The sequence below is a fragment of the Acomys minous genome (genome assembly GCF_964271855.1).
Source record: "Acomys minous genome assembly, chromosome: 6".
Lineage (NCBI taxonomy): Eukaryota > Metazoa > Chordata > Mammalia > Rodentia > Muridae > Acomys > Acomys minous.
In genome coordinates, this window is record NC_140487.1 from 18,624,981 (window position 1) to 18,639,181 (window position 14,201).

A 14,201-nucleotide genomic window follows, 5' to 3' on the forward strand; every position below is an offset into this window, starting at 1 on the left:
CGCAGCTAAACTGTGAGAGCTCTAACTCAAAGACTCAATAAAGGATGGCAAGACAGAGCAATAATAAAGCGAGGGGCCATGACTTTTAGGTGAGTGGGGAAGGGGACAAGAGAGGACTTGGATGGAGGTGTGTAACTGATACAAACACAGTACTTACATATAAAATTCTTTAAGAATTAAAATTACAATAAAAAATTAAAACAAAACCAAACCAAGGAGAAGGAGACTCCACGGAAACAATCCAAGTAGGCAAGCTTTAATACTGTGTCAGACGGGGTTCCCAGGACCTGCGAGATGTTTCACTGGGGAAAAGCACTTGCTACCAACCCTGATCACTTGAGTTTGATGACCCAGGAACAATATGGTGAAAGGATAGAATCAATTCTGAAAGTTGTCTTCTGTCCTCCCAACATGTGCCTTGGTACATGTGCACATGCGCACGCACCCCCCCCCACACACACATGCATGCATACATACATATATACAACTAAGTATAAATATTTTTTTACCTAAAAAAGAGAAATTCTCTAAAAGTGGATGTGATGGTTGTGTTCCATTAGGCCCAGGATGGATGGACACAGCAGGCAGATCCTGAGGTTCTCAGGCCAGGTAACCTAGCCAGCAAGTGATCTCCAGTTTCATTATGGTTCCCTGTCTCTTTGGCCTCCACAGGCTCACACAGACACATAGACACGCACACAGACACACAGATACACACTGAGACACACACAGACATGCTCACAGACACATACATACATTCATACAGTCACAGACACATACATACACACACAGACACAGAGGCATGCACACAGGCACATACATATACACATAGATACAGACACATACATACACACACAGACTCAGACACACATACTCAGGCACACAGACACATACATACACACAGAGACACACAGACACATACAGAGACATACACAGGCATGCACACAGACACATACATACACACACAGGTACAGACATACACAAACATACAGACACATACATACATACAGATACACACACACACAGACATGCACACAGACACATACATACACACACAGATCCAGACATACAGACACATACATACACACACACACACAAAGAGACAGATACATACACTGCCTCAAGGGGTTTCCCTTGTTACTTTCAAAAGTTCTTAGTTCAAGAGGGTCTGGATGGAAGGTGACAGCTGTTTTGAAACAGTGGGAATGCACGTATGAAGTTAGGGGTGAGGTATCTTAGCTGGGGCTGCCAGGCCATTGGGGTTCTAAACCAGAGATCAGGGAATGTCTCATTCAGAGTCCGTTGTGCATCATTACACCAAAGGTAAGTCTTTATACAAGCTAATGTGGGATGAGCTGGTCTAGTGAAATTTTGTTTTATTCGATTTTTTTTTTCAAGTTTTCAAAGGTTCTGCCCGCTTCTACTAGAATTGGGTAAAAAACATTAGCTCTGCCAACATTTCTTACCAATTACTTTTTAGCCTTTCATCTTGTCATATTTCTTTGTTAAATAACGATCTCTACCCCCTTTAAATGCAATAGTTTCTCCCTGTAATAACTTCACATGCAGGCTCCATATGGATTTGGCCTCTTCCCTTTTTTGAATTTCCCAGCACCTCTGTGTCTACGTCTTCATGGCGTCTTTGCTGGCCGACTGCACAGCTTCTCTGCAGGATTCCCTCTGTGGCTGCCAGTGGGGGGGGGGGGGTTCTGAGCCGCGCTCTAACAGCGCTTACTATAACAGTGCTTCATTCAAGAAATTATAGCTGTTATTTTTATAAGCGCACTGCAAGATTAAGGAAGAGAGATAAAACATGTCCGACACATTAGATGAGGGAATGAGCTAGGTAGAATCAAGCTACTGAAAGATAAAGGGACATAGATGCCGCAAACAGTGGAAGCAACAAAACAACCTGGTAAGTCGGTGGCATTTAGAAGCTAATTTAAGATGTAAGGCTTAAGGAGGTGGTGGTGGATTGGGTGAGCAATTACACTGAGGGCAAACAGGTCCAGGGAGCCAGACGGCTAAATTAGATTGTCAAGCAGAAGGGACCCAGTAAGCTGAGCTGCTGACACACGGTGTTTGTGTTGGAATAAACAAGTTGCAAGAGTTGTTTCTCCCAGCTTTCAGCCTAGAGGCAGAGTCTAGATGAAATGGGATGTGACAGTTTAAAGGTGGAGGGAAAAGGCTGATTTATTCCTGGGGTGTATCATCTGCCTAGTTCATGGCCATCTTGTGTGGAGCTTAAAAGGCTAGCACTGGGTCAGTCATTTGGCAGGATCTCAACAGCAATGAAAGAGAAGCAGCCATCGCTCTGGAACCTCCCCCCCACCCCCAGTCGTTTGTGAAATCCCTAGAACTGCCCAGAAAGCAGTGGCTCCGGTTTCTTGCCCCCACCTTTCTGCTCAGTACCTAGAAACCACCTCCGTCCAATAGCATGCATCTGCCTCCAGAAAACTCTGACCACAGCTCGCAGCCCCCACAAAGCTCCCGACCACAGTGTGCATCTCCTTCTAGAAAGCTCCAATTGACCACAACACCCAGGCCTCGCTCCCAGAAAGCTCCGACCACAGCACACAGGCCCCATGGAGCCCCCTCCCCAACCACTTCTAGAAACTTCTGGACACAGCTCTCAGCTCCTGCTCCCAGAGAACTCCAACCACAGCACGCAGCCCCCACAAAGCCCTCCCCTGCCCCCACCCCTGCAGCACGCATCTCCTTGTAGAAAGCTCCGACCACAACTCACAGCACCCTCTGGACAGCTGCTCCACCTTATTTGGCTCTTTTGAATTTGTAGGTAGCTGTATTACCTTCAGCAGTTCTGGTTCTATGTTGGGGAAAAAAGGTAGCTAGAGGACCTAGGAATATAGCTCGGAAGCCCTTCCTCCTGCATTAAGGTCATTTAAGTCCAGAAGAAACCAGAGTCTCTGTTTTCTCTATTGTCACACCTGACAGATCCAAGCCAACCTGGATGTGGCCAGCAACTGTGCTGTAGGAAGAAGCCAGGGGAGGCTAATCTTTCTGTCAGTTCTCCCCCACCTCATTTACTCCAGTATCTTTCTCACAAGATAGATATCAACGAGAAAGAAAACATCAATCAAAAAGTCATCTGTGTGCATGTATGTATAAAATACATGCATATGTATGTATGTGTATATATATATATATATATATAAAATAATGTCAATAAAACAAGATGAAAACTTGCCCAGACACCCAGCAGCAATGAATAAAAAAAATTCTCATTTGCTTGGCTCAACAAGGAATGCCAGGAGAACTGGGTTGTAAGTGAGGAGGGGTGAAAGGAGTGTGCAGTTCCCTTCCACGTCCCACCATGGGACTTTGGAGGCTATTCTGTTTCAGAGAGTGGAGCCAGCCGGAAGGGAAAGCACCAAGGGACCACTAACAGCCGTGACTCCTGATAAAGAGGGATGAGGATGCACATGCACAGGTGTAGCTTAAGGAAGAAGCAAAACAATTCTTTGATTTGTCCTTAGCTAGGAATCCTTTACTGAGAAATCAGACACCCTGTCTTTCTAATCTTCATCCCAAGAGTATTCGAACTCTGGCATTCATACAAAGGAGCAGGAAGCTCTCTGTTCACCTGAAGAAGACAACACCATCTTCCTGTTTCAGCCCTCATCTGAGATGAAGATCTGAGTGATGACTCTTCTCAGCTCACAGGCATGCTGCATCCTCCCTCATCATACTAGGATGCTTGTGCCAGGCCACAGTGGAAGCCGAGGCAGTGCAGATGCAACTGAGCCAGTCTCTCACGCTCCCAGGGGATCACACTGGGAGCTTGGTACTCTGTTCTGGAGGTAACACAGATAACACAGGAAATGTCACAGGAAGGGAAGTGACAGGTGTGTCTTATGGTAACGCAAACCTCTATGTTTCCATCCTGCAGGTGGCACAGAGGTGCGTGTAGACATAGATATTCCTAAACACACAAATTCCTTTTTTTTTTTTTTAAGTTATGATGAGGTTTATTTTATTTTTTCTTTTTCTATTTTTTTTTTATTAATTTATTCTTGTTACATCTCGATGGTTATCCCTTCCCTTGTATCCTCCCGTTCTTCCCTCCCTCCCATTTTCCCCTTACTCCCCTCCCCTATGACTGTTCCTGAGGGGGATTACCTCCCCCTCTATATGTTCATAGGGTATCAAGTCTCTTCTTGGTAACCTGCTGTCCTTCCTCTGAGTGCCATCAGGTCTCCCCCTCCAGGGGACATGGTCAAAGGTGAGGCACCAGAGTATGTGAGAAAGTAATATCCCACTCTCCACTCTACTGTGGAGAGTGTTCCGTCCATTGGCTAGATCTGGGTAGGGGTTTAAGGTTTACCGCCTGTATTGTCCTTGGCTGGTGCCTTAGTTTGAGCGGGACCCCTATGCCCAAATCTGCCTATCATAATGTTCTACTTGTAGGCTTCTAGGACCCTCTGGGTCCTTCTACTTTGCCTTTCTCCCATGATTCTCTCATCTAGAATCCCACTAGAATGTCCTCTCCTCTGTCTCAGTTTCCTGGTAAGTGAAGGCTTTCGTGGGACATGCCCCTTGGGCTAATATGCAGATATAAGTGAGTATATACCATTTGAGTCTTTCTGCTTCTGGGTTAACTCACTCATTATGATCATTTCTAGCTCAATCCATTTATCCACAAATTTCGGGAAGTCCTTGTTTTTAATAGCTGAATAGTATTCCATAGTGTATATGTACCACAGTTTCTTTATCCATTCTTCTATTGAGGGACACTTCGGCTGTTTCCATGTTCTGGCTATTATGAATAAGGCTGCTATGAACATGGTTGAGCAAATTTTCTTGTTGTGTGCTGGAGCATCTTCTGGATATATTCCAAGGAGTGGAATAGCTGGGTCTTGAGGAAGCCCTATTCCCATTTTTCTGAGATAGCACCAGATAGATTTCCAAAGTGGTTGTACTAGTTTGCATTCCCACCAGCAATGAAGGAGTGTTCCTCTCTCCCCACATCCTCGCCAGCATGTGGTGTCGCTTGAATTTTTGATCTTAGCCATTCTGATGGGTGTAAGATGGAATCTCAGAGTTGTTTTGATTTGCATTTCCCTGATGACTAAGGAGGTTGAGCATTTCTTTAAGTGTTTCTCAGCCATTTGATATTCCTCTGTTGAGAATTCTCTGTTTAGTTCCATGCCCCATTTCTCGATTGGGTTATTTGGTTTGGTGGTATTTAATTTCTTGAGTTCCTTATATATTTTGGATATTAGACCTTTGTCAGACTTAGGGTTGGTGAAGATCTTTTCCCAGTCTGTAGACTGTCGCTTTGTTCTCTTTACAGTGTCTCCTGCCTTACAGAAGCTTCTCAGCCTCATGAGGTCCCATTTATTAATTGTTGACATTAATGTCTGGGCTGTTGGTGTTCTGTTCAGGAAGTTGTCTCCTGTGCCAATATGTTCCAAGCTCTTTCCCATTTTTTCTTCTAAGTGACTTAGTGTCTCTGGTTTTATGTTGAGGTCTTTAATCCACTTGGATTTGAGTTTTGTACAAGGTGACAAATATGGGTCCAGTTGCATTTTTTTACACATAGACATCCAGTTAGACCAGCACCATTTGTTGAAGATGCTATCCCTTTTCCATCGAATGGATTTAGCTTCTTTGTCAAAAATCAAATGACCATATGTGTGTGGATTCATATCTGGGTCTTCGATTCGATTCCACTGATCAACCAGCCTGTTGCTGTGCCAGTACCATGCTGTTTTAATTACTATTGCTTTATAGTACAGTTTGAGATCAGGTATGGAGACTCCTCCAGAGCACCTTTTATTGTACAAGATTGTTTTAGCTATTCTGGGTTTTTTGTTTTTCCATATGAAGTTCAGAATTGAACTTTCAATGTCTTTAAAAAATTGTGTAGGTATTTTGATAGGGATTGCATTGAATCTGTAGATTGCTTTTGGTAGGATGGCCATTTTTATTATGTTAATTCTCCCTATCCATGAGCAAGGTAGATCCTTCCATCTTCTCATGTCATCTTCAATCTCTTTCTTTAGGGTTTTGAAATTTTTTTCAAACAGGTCCTTCACTTGCTTAGTTAGAGTAACTCCTAAGTACTTTATATTGCTTGTAGCTAATGTGAAGGGTGTAGTTTTCCTAATTTCTTCCTCTGCAAGCTTGTCATTTGTGTATAGGAAGGCTTCAGACTTTTTTGAGTTAATTTTGTATCCAGCCAATTTGCTGAAGGTGTTTATCAGCTGTAGGAGTTCTCTGGTGGAATTTTGAGGGTCACTTATGTAGACTATCATATCATCTGCAAATAGGGATAATTTGACTTCTTCCTTTCCCATTTGAATACCCTTGATCTCCTTATGTTGTCTTATTGCTCTGGCTAGAACTTCGAGTACTATATTGAAAAGATATGGAGAGAGTGGGCAGCCTTGCCTTGTTCCTGATTTTAGAGGAATTTCCTTGAGTATCTCACCATTTACTTTGATTTTGGCTATTGGCTTCCTATATATAGCCTTTATTATGTTGAGGAAAGTGCCTTGTATTCCCGATCTCTCTAAAACTTTAAACATGAATGGGTGTTGGATTTTATCAAATGCTTTTTCTGCATCCAAAGAGATGATCATGTGGTTTTTTATTTTCAGTTTGTTTATGTGGTGGATTACGTTGATGGATTTCCGTATATTAAACCATCCCTGCATGCCCGGCATGAAGCCTACTTGGTCATGATGAATGATATCTTTAATGTGCTCTTGTATTCGTTTCGCAAGTATTTTATTTAGAATTTTTGCATCGATGTTCATCAGAGAAATTGGTCTGAAATTCTCTTTCTTTGTTGAGTCTTTGTGAGGTTTAGGTATCAATGAGACTATGGCCTCATAGAATGAGTTTGGTAATGTTCCATCCCTTTCTATCTTTTGGAGTAGCTTGAAGAGTATCGGTATTAGCTCGCCCTTGAAGGTCTGGTAGAATTCTGCACTGAAGCCATCTGGCCCTGGGCTTTTTTTGGTTGGGAGACTATCAATGATTACTTCAATTTCTGTAGGGGAAATAGGGCCATTTAGCTTGTTTATCTGTTCTTCACTCAACTTTGGCAAGTGAAATTGATCAAGAAAATCGTCCATTTCCCTTAGATTTTCAAATTTTGTGGCATATATGCCTTCAAAGTAGGATCTTATGATTCTTTGTATTTCTTCAGTGTCTGTTGTTATGTCTCCCTTTTCATTCCTGATTTTGTTGATTTCAATACTGTCTCTCTGCCTTTTAGTTAGTTTGGCTAATGGTCTGTCTATCTTGTTGACTTTCTCAAAGAACCAGCTCTTGGTTTTGTTGATTCTTTGGACTGTTTTTTTAGTTTCTATTTTGTTAATTTCACCCCTGAGTTTGATTATTTCCAGACGTCTACTCCTTTTGGGTGTTTCTGTTTCTTTTTTTTCTAGGGCTTCCAGTTGTGTCGTTAAGGTGTTTATGTGTGATGCTTCCAATTTCTTTTTAAAGGCACTTAGTGCTATGAATTTTCCTCTTAGCACTGCTTTCAATGTATCCCACAAATTTGGGTATGTTGTTCCTTCATTTTCATTGAATTTCAGAAACTCCTTGATTTCTTTCTTTATTTCTTCCCTGACCCAGGTGTCATTTAGCAGAGAGTTGTTTAATTTCCACATACGTGTAGGCTTTTTGTTATTTCTGTTGTTGTTGAATTGCAGTCTAAGCCCATGATGATCTGATAGGATACAAGGTATTATTTCAGTCCTCTTGTATCTGTTGAGGCTTTCTTTGTGAACTATGATGTGATCAATTTTGGAGAAGGTTCCATGGGGTGCAGAGAAGAAGGTATATTCTTTCTTGTTTGGGTGAAAGGTTCTATAGATATCTGTTAGATCCATTTGACCCATGGCATTGGTTAATGATGTTATTTCTCGGCTTAGTTTCTGTTTCGATGACTTGTCCTTCAGTGAGAGTGGGGTGTTGAAGTCTCCCACTATTATTGTGTGGGGATAGATGTGTGGTTTAAGCCTTTTTAGCAGATCTTTTACAAATGTGGGTGCCCTTGTATTGGGAGCATAGATGTTCAGAATTGTGATGTCATCTTGGTTGACTTTACCTTTGATGAGTATGAAGTGTCCATCCTCATCCCTTTTGATTAATCTTGGTTGAAAGTCTATTTTGTTCGATATTAAAATGGCTACGCCTGCTTGCTTCTTGTGACCATTTGCTTGGAATATTTTTTTCCAACCTTTTATCCTGAGGTAATGCCTATCATTATGGGTGAGATGTGTTTCTTGAATGCAGAAGAATGTTGGATCCTGTTTATGCACCCATTCAGTTAGTCTGTGTCTTTTTATTGGAGAATTGAGACCATTGATGTTGAGAGATATTAACGACCAGTTACTATTAAGAGTCTTAATTTTGATGTTGGTTCCAGTTGAGCGTTTGTGTAGTTGTGTTTTTGCCATGGTATAGTTATCTATTTCCTGAGTAGTTTTGGTTGTAGCTTGACCCTTTGGGATGGAGTTTTCCTTCTAGTATCTTCTGTAAAGCTGGATTTGTGGATAGGTACTGTTTGAATTTGGTTTTGTCATGAAATATTTTGTTTTCTCCATCAATGTTTATTGATAGTTTTGCTGGGTAAAGTAGTCTGGCCTGGCATCTGTGGTCTCTTAGGGTTTGCAGGATTTCTGTCCAGGCCCTTCTGGCTTTGATGGTCTCTGCTGAGAAGTCGGGTGTAATTCTGATAGGTTTGCCATTAAATGTTATTTGGCCCTTTTCCCTTGCAGCTTTTAATATTTTTTCTTTGTTCTGTATGTTTTGTGTTTTGATTATTATGTGACGGGCAGTTTTTCTTTTCTGGTCAATTCTATTTGGTGTTCTGTATGCCTCTTGTATATTTATAGGCATCCCTTTCTTTAGATTGGGGAAATTCTCTTCTATGATTTTGTTCAGAATAGTTTCTGGGCCTTGGAGTCTGATATCTTCTCTTTCTTCAATGCCTATTATCCTCAGATTTCTTCTTTTCATGGTGTCCTTAATTTCTTGGATGTTTTGTGTCAGGAGTTTTCCAGATTTGGCATTTTCTTTAATGGTTGCTTCAAGATCTGAGATTGTATCTTCTAGATTTGAGATTCGTTCTTCCATCTCTTGGATTCTGTTAGAGAAGCTCAGCACTGTGTCATTCGCCTTCTTCTCTGAGACCTCACGTTCTCGTTTTTCTTCTGTCTGTGTGTTTATCATTGAATCCATTTTCATCTTCATATCTTGAACAGATTTTTTTATTTCTTTCATTTGGTTGTTTATATTTTCCTGAAAATTTTCCAGTTCCACTCTATGTGTTTCTTTTATGTCTCGCACCTGCTTCATTGCTTCTTCCTGCATCTGATTTCTAATTTTAATTGCTTCCTCCATTACCATCCTCATTACCAGGGATTTGAGGTCATTTTCTTGTGTTTCCATTGTATGTGAGTTCTCCGGATTGTTTTCTTTGGGATAGCTGGGAACTGGAGACTCCATGTTGTTTTGGGGTTTTTTGCGTATGCTTTTACGCTGTCCCTTAGACATTTTTTTTTTTTTGGTAACTTCCAGAGTTGAGTGGAGGGAGTCTGGTGATAGATTCACTTGTTTTCTCACGATTTCCGTAGGCTGGAAGCCCTGATACTTCACTTGTGTGAATGGCGGGAGGTTAGCCCTGTCGTTTTGGGCTCTCACCGCCAGTGATCCTCAGCTCCCCTTTGCTGTGGGTCCTGCAATCATTCTGTGTCTCTGAATGATCGTTTGGTCAGGCCAAGGTATCCACAACCTTTTGGGTCCCCTGCCAAGTCCAGCCAGGGATACTGGGCCTGAACCACGCGTGGAGCTCAGCTAGTTTCTCAGGGCCTGAACCGTCCGCCACAGCAGGAGAATTGCGACTGTACTGAGCAAGCACCCAGGGTGGAAGTGAGCGCCCTGCCCAGTTTGCGTCACAGCAGGAAAACCAAGTCTGCGCTGAGCACACACCCAGGGTATATCTGAGCGCTCCGCCCAGTCCGTGTCACAGCAGGAAAACTGCTGCAGCCCTGAGCAAGCACTCAGAGTATAACTGAGAGCTCCGCCCAGCCCGCGTCACAGCAGGAAAACTGCCGCAGCACTGAGCAAGCTCCCAGAATATAACTGAGAACTCCTCCCAGCTCGTGTCACAGCAGGAAAACTGTGTCTGTGCTGAGCCAGAGCCCAGGGTAGAAGCGGGCACCCCGCCCAGCCTGTGTTACAGTAGAGGAGCTGCGCCTCGGGCAGAATTGCCCGCTGAGCCGAGCCCGCCTCTCCACAGCACCGCTCACTGAGCAAACCCAGGGCTCCCGGGCCGAACCGTCCGCTGAGTCCAGCCTGGGTCTCAAGGCCACGCGACCCAAATCCTGCCCAGAGTCCCCTCGCCCGTCCACCGCACTAATCGCCTCCACTGGAAGGCTCTGAGCTGCAAACCTCAGCCACCGCCTCTGTCGCCGCTGGAACCGCCGTCGCTGGTGCCCGAGCCACTGGGGGAGCCGCTGGTAGCACTGCTGTCCCAAAAGCCGCCGCCGCTCTGATCCGAGAAAGTCCTCGTTCCTCCCGTGTGCAGGGGGAGGCAGGTCCTCCGCACCCTGGTCCCTCCGAACTGTGGAGCACTTCTGCTGCCGTGGTGTGGGGACCTTGGTGTTCCTGGCTCAGAAATCTGTGCAATTCCCTGAATTGTTCGCTGGAGCTTTCAAACACGGTCCACACTGCTCGCCGCCATCTTGGATCTCCTAAACACACAAATTCCTACTGCTCGGCCTGTATATGTATTCATTTTTGAGTCCAGTAACCTTCAAAATGGTATAAAGGAAGCCAACAAATTTGTACCTCTCTATCGTATTCTGATACCTGGTCAACAGAAGGGCTGGGAAATATCATAAATTCTGGGAGCAGGGCTAACGAGTTGTAGTTTACATCTTCAGAGGTTATAATTAGGAATATACTCAGGGGTCTTTACAGCTTTAGCTTTAGGACCAAATCCGCTTTTGAATACAGAGTCTCAGTTGAGTACAGCGCCCCCCCCACATGCTTTTATCTATTGTTTAGAGCTACAATGACAAAATCGAGCTATTTAGCTAGACAAATATGGCCAGGAAAACCTACGCATTCACTATCTGGCCCTTTGTGGAAAAGGTTTTGCTAACTCGTTTCATTCACTGCTCTCAGTACCAGCTGTGGACTCCCAGGGGCTCCATAAAGTTTTTTTATTTTTTTAAAAGGACATCCATGAGTTTGTGGCAGTACTCTTTGTTTTTGTTTTCTTGCTGGTTTTTTTTGTTTGTTTGTTTGATTTTTAACAGTGTGAATATAGTAGTTTCAAAGGTGAATTTTCAAATATATATTTTGATAAACAAAATTATTTCAAAGTTTATAATAACTTTTTGCCTTTATGTGTTTTTCAACTATTACAAATACAAGGTATATTGTGGAATTCTATGAGGCTTGCTTATATTAAAGGTTTTTTTTCAAAAAAATGAGTAAGAAATATTGACCTAATTAAATTCTTTGAGCCAAACAAATGCTTTATAAAACATGAAAATCTGTTTTTGAATAGAGTCCCACTTTAAACATTTGCCATGTATTTGGCGGCTTTCCATCATTTCAACAAAATGCTTAAGAAAACCAACTTAATGAAGGAAAAATTTACTTTGATTCATGGTTTCAGTTGGTCACCACTTGGCCCTATCTCTGTAGACCTGGGGCAGAACATTATGCTGGCAAGAAAATGGCGGAGTTCAGCTATTCATCTCATAGTGACTGGAAAGTGGGTTGGGATAGAGGAAGTGAGACACACACGTACACACGTGCGCACACACACACACACACACACACACACACACACAGAGAGAGAGAGAGAGAGAGAGAGAGAGAGAGAGAGAGAGAGAGAGAGAGAGAGAGAGAGAGAGAGAGAGAGAAACTGGCCAGAAACAAACTATACCTTGAAGGCTATTTACCCAATGACAAATGATGTATCTCCTTCAACCAGGCCCCTCCTCCTGAAGTCGCCATCGTTTGCTTTTGTATATGTTCTGGTATGAATTCTGTTGGTTCGTGAGCAAAGGACTAGTGTATGAAAATGCACAAATTCATCCTCAATCTCTCCTTGTTTATTTTGTTTTGTTGTTTTTAATGCCCATGTTGCAACGTTAGAAATCTTGTCGTAAACATTCATCTATCACACTTTTCTGGAATGTGCTAACAAGCAGGGAGGGGGGATGGCAGATGAGGCTAAGAGATGTGGCTCTGGGTTCACGTGCAGTTCCTTTATTAGCCTTGCAGCTTGATCACCTGCTGCTTTGGTACCACCCCAGAGATGATGAGAATTAAAGGTGATAAGCATCACCTGGACCGTCTCTCTCACAGGAGAGGAATCACACGGAAGATTATACTACGAGCTGTGCACGCCTCCCATCCCCTTCTGGGCTCCCAGTGGTTCTGTGATCCCTTTAAAGTCCCTTTCAGTTGTTCCTTTCCTGTTTTCCCCAGACTCTGAAATCACTTTGCGCTCAGCAGGCACACCTTTTTTATTTTATAAAGGAAGCAGAAATGCTCAGATAAAATCTCGGATCATCCTCTCTCCTTCCAAAAAGAACACCTTTCATGCCCCGGGTTCCCACAGCGGTTGTTTACTAACAAACAACACATGCAGGTGGCTTCAGCTTTAAGAACAAGCACGATTATTATTATTATTATTATTATTATTATTATTATTATTATTATTATTATTATTATTTTGCTTTGTTTTATTCACTTCACATCTCAGGTGGCAGCCCCACCCGCTCCTCACCCAGTCCCACTGTCCTGTCCTCCCCACCTGGACTCCTCAGAAGAGGGAAACCCCTCCCAGGTCCGCCCCTCCCACACCATAGCTCATCAAGTTGCACCAGGACTGAGCAGGGCCTCCTCCCTTGTTGCTTGGCAAGGGAACCCCCGCCAGGGGGAAGTAATCAAAAAGCCTGTAAGAGAGTCTATGTAAGAAAGAGCCCCTACTCCCCTGAATGGAGGAGGACCCACATAGAGCCAGATTTACCCATCAGCCACATCCCTGTAGGAGGCCTACATCCAGTCCATGCAAGGTCCTTGGTTGGTCCCTCAGTCTCAGCAGGCCCCTCTGGGCCCTGGTCAGTCAGCTCTATGGTCTTCTTGTGAAGCTCTTATCACTTCCAGGTCCTTTTTCTTCCCTCTCCCCCCACTTTTCCACTAGACTCCCTATACTTCACCCACCGGTTGTGAGTCTCAGCATCTGTTTCGAGGCACTGCTTGGTGGAGCCTCTCAGGACAACTCTGCAAGGCTCCTGTCTGTGAACATAGCAGAGCATCATTAATAGTGTCAGGGGTTGTTTCTCTCCCATGGGCTGGGTCTTGGGTTGAGCCAGGCATTGGCTGGATATTCCCTCAATCTCTGCTCTATTTGATCTATCTTTATCCCTACACATCTTGAAGGCAGGGTGAATGTTGAGTCGAAGTTTTTGTGGGTGGGTTGGTATTCCCCTTCCTCTACTAGGAGATGTATCTAGTTAAAGGCAGTCCTCTTTGGTCTCTACGGCCCCTGCTACATATAGAAATAGAAGCATCCAAATTTTAAATTGTATGCTTGTTTCTGTAAAATGCCTCTTCCCTGTGTAAACAATAACAACTGAAATAGCTCTTTCCTGGATTCCTCTTTTGCCTTGGGGTACCTTAGCAAACCCAGTCTCTAACACTAGAGACACCATTAGCCTTTATTCCTCTGCTCTATGAAGGTTCCCATGTCTTAGAGGGTAGATCTGAGACAGGCCCTATAGCTGCAGGAATGCATTTTCTGGAGTTGGAGGGCCACTCTTGCCTGCATAGGATGCCCTGGAGTCTTGGTGACACCTAGACTGTTGAGCCACATACCCTGACTCTGGCTCTGAAAAACCAATCTTGACCCCGAGGGCAAGGATGTCTAAACTACCAGGTGATCCTTCTGTGCTGAGACTATGTGAAAGCTAGAGGTCTGTGGAGTCTCAACATTGCCAAACACCGAACAGGTTTCCTGGGACAGAAGCTCTGCAGAAGTGCCAAGCACTGCAGGGTCAAAGCAAAGGAGTGAGTCACTCTACCAGGAGTCACAGAAAAGCTCCAGCAAAGCTGCAGTGCAGGTGTGAGAACTTTGCACTGTTCCACCGTTTCATTTTAACTCATCAGTCATCAGTTCGACACAGTCAATTTATGAA

General features: G+C 43.6%; 1 pseudogene across 1 annotated transcript in view; it reads left to right on the forward strand.

The window, feature by feature from the left end:
• The window catches only part of LOC311599746 (heterogeneous nuclear ribonucleoprotein A1-like 2), a 92,184-nt pseudogene that overhangs the window by 31,636 nt on the left and 46,347 nt on the right, over positions 1-14,201 (forward strand). The window lies entirely within an intron of this gene.